This window comes from Prosopis cineraria, unplaced genomic scaffold (assembly GCF_029017545.1).
Source record: "Prosopis cineraria cultivar Desert tree isolate PC_DT_omini unplaced genomic scaffold, ASM2901754v1 PC7, whole genome shotgun sequence".
In the NCBI taxonomy this organism is placed as follows: domain Eukaryota; kingdom Viridiplantae; phylum Streptophyta; class Magnoliopsida; order Fabales; family Fabaceae; genus Prosopis; species Prosopis cineraria.
This window is the reverse complement of record NW_026555338.1, coordinates 36,036,873-36,040,047: the sequence shown is the minus strand read 5'-3', so window position 1 is coordinate 36,040,047 and position 3,175 is coordinate 36,036,873. Positions and strand designations below refer to the sequence as shown.

Genomic DNA, 3,175 nt, shown 5'->3' with positions numbered 1-3,175 from the left:
GTTGAATCCTCGCAGCGAGGAAGTACAAGAGCCTCCCCTAGAAGATCCTCCAGAAGGCCGTAGCGCGGTTGAGGTGGTAATAACGATGGCAGTTGATGGAAGTCAGCATGAGCAATGGTTGAAGAAGGAGGAGATGGCGGTGCGGGTGGGGGAATTCAGGAATTGTGAACACCACCGCCCCCCACCAACAGGTTCGGTTTATTTATTTTATTTCCCCAAAATATTCCTATAGCCGGCAATCGTGAGTCTAATCTCTTTAAAAATTTGCGCGTCATTTACAGGATTATTTTTTTTCAAGTATTATTTTACATATTTATCTCCAAAAATTAAACCTTAAAATAATATTTAGGGAATTCAAATCGCTACCATCCTACGACATGTTCACTTGGTAACTAGTGAATCTAATTGTGATCTTGTTTACTTTCTATTCGCAATTGGGGCCCAATAACACCAAGCAACAGACAGTCAGGCACTCACTGAACATTTGGGCAAAATTTTATCCACAACATAAAATTTACCCGGTCAACTAACTCCTGTCGTAACGTACGTTTGAGGCTCTACAAAAATGGACAAGTCTATTTTGTGCTTCAAATTCCCACTCTTCAGCATCTTTTCGGATCTGTCTATTATTATATTGCGTATTTGGATGCCCTAGCAGGCCCAATACTTTGAGAATGAAAAATTAAACAACTACTTCAAGTTTGAAAACTTGATCAAATTATCTTTCACTGTGAATGAAAAATTCACCTCTTACACACTGAATGATTGTATTTATTCTATCTGCTTTATTAGTTAACCACCATATCAAGCTATAGAGCCTTTTGAATGATTTTGCTTCTAGTTCTTACCTCTCTCTGTTTTTTTTTTTTGGGGGGGGGGGGGGGTCCTGTTAATTCTTTGTGATCTCACTCCGTGGCTGTAAATGCATTCTTAAAAGAAAAGTCACGCCCTACACTTCTACTGTCTAGTAAAGCCAGTTGAATGAGAATAGAAATCAAAACAGGCCGCTGGCTCTATAGGATTAACGCAGGGCAGTTGGGAAAAAAACAATCAATCAATTGGACCCCAGGAGAAAACACCATAATTCACGTCGACCCAAAAAAAAAAAACATAAATTTGCAGAAATAAAAACACTTTGAACGGATTATTTCTGAAGCAGATCAAACCATATATTCAGATACAGCAGGAAAAATCACTCCATCATGAGTTGCTTCCAAATCAGGTAAGTTTCACACGAACGACGGTTTCCAAAAAATTTGATAAGCTGGAGCATAAACCGTCACCAACACGTGAAACATATCTCAAACTACGGCTTAACCTGAATAACCACTTTCCCAACATTAGAGCTTGTGAACAAGGAGGCTAAGCTATCTAGAAACCCTCAATTCCAAGTTGATTTTAGTCCTGGTCCTAACTTTTCCTTCTTTGATGTATCTCTCCATTGCTTCAGCGAATTCTCCAAAACGATGAGAATAAGACGCAAGCATAAAGCCCTCCATCCTCACCTCCTTCCCCACCATGTTCAGCAGATTCCTCACCCCTTCTCCTTTCTGTCCAAACCTGATTTTCACATTCACGCTCGCATTTAGCAGTGTCTGTAGGAAACTATTGCAGGAAAAAAAATCACAGATTTAATTGAATACGATCTGCATTAAATACTGGAGTTTGATTGGGCGATTTGTTACCTTATTGTATTGAGATATCATTCCACAAAGTGGTATGCGTGCGTACTTGTTGATATGGTTAAGCACAGCTTCAAGCATCCTGCCTCCAACATTGTCTAGGTAAACATCTATAACCGTCTGGAAAATACCAGCAAAATTGAATGTCCAGCTCAAATAATGGGGTAATGACGCCAAGGGATATTAAGTTACAGTTGATCGATGAGGATAAAAGATTAATTAGGTATATATATACCTGCTTAAAGCAGCATCATAATCTGTTTCCTTGTGGTAGTTGAATCCGTCATCATACCCAAATTCCTCTTTTATGAGCTTAACCTGTGAAACTCGTTCACGGAGCAATTAACTTCTCGTTTGAATTAAATAATCGATATAATATTAGTCCAGTTTTTATTTTGAGGAATGAAAACGGAAGCCATGATGTTGGTGTGGAAGTACCTTATCATCAGCCAGTACTTCCAATGACCCTGCAACCTCGAAGCTTAGCAAGCTGGCCAGCGTACATTCCACAGCTCCAGAAGCAGCAGAGACGAACACATTGGATCCTGGCTTTGGATCTCCCAGCACCTCTATCCCCACCCATGCCGCAAACCCTGGCACTCCTGAATCCAAACAACCAACCCATTCTTGGTATTGCTTTCCTCTCTTTAATTTTTAAAAGTGAAAAAAAAACATTGAAACAGACCCATGGAGCTTATGTAGTCGGGCAATGAAATTCCAGAGTGTGGATTGAACTTTCTGAGCATCAGAGAGGATGCGACACAGTACTCAGCAACGGGACAATTCGGATGAACCACGACATCACCCTTTCGTAATATACTATCATTGGATCGGATCACCCTCCCAATCCCAAAAGCTGTGATCACCTGCAGCATATATATCTTGAGCTGAAGAATCCGGGTTCGCCTTCATGAATTAAGAGGGAAGAGAAAGAAAGAAAGGAGAGCACCTGATTAAGTTCAAGTTGGTTGGGGTCGCGAGAGCCACTCATTCTGGTGCGAAGGTATGGGTCGACGGAAACAAAGAGGAGCTCCAAGGCAACATGGCGGTCAGGGATTGAATCGGGGGCCAGAGATAGGTTGAGAGTTCGGAGTTTGAGATGATCAGAGGTGGGAACCCCTCTGCTGCATGAGCCGCCATGTACCATTCTCTGCTTTGCACCTCTGTCTTCTGTTCACTCCCACCTCCTTCCTCCCGCTCCTCGACATTTTAATTGTCAAAATTACATGAGTCAGTATTTGACAAATAACATTATGAATTGAGAAGCAACGTAAGGTAATTTTATAAATAATATTAGACATTCTATAAATGATGTTAGTAATTTAATAAATCTTAAATGATTTTATCAGATAAAATTACACAAGTAATAATTTAGTCATTACAAGTAAAGTGGGAAATTTTACAAGTAAGAACATATAGATTTATATAGTTTAAGTATTTGACGACTAACATTATGGACTTGACAAGCAACATAAGACAATTTACAAATAATC

General features: G+C 39.9%; 1 pseudogene; it reads right to left on the bottom strand.

The window, feature by feature from the left end:
• Positions 1-1,144: 1,144 nt before the first annotated feature.
• Positions 1,145-2,868, bottom strand: LOC129316250 (NADPH-dependent oxidoreductase 2-alkenal reductase-like; annotated as a pseudogene).
• Between the last annotated feature and the right edge of the window lie 307 nt (positions 2,869-3,175).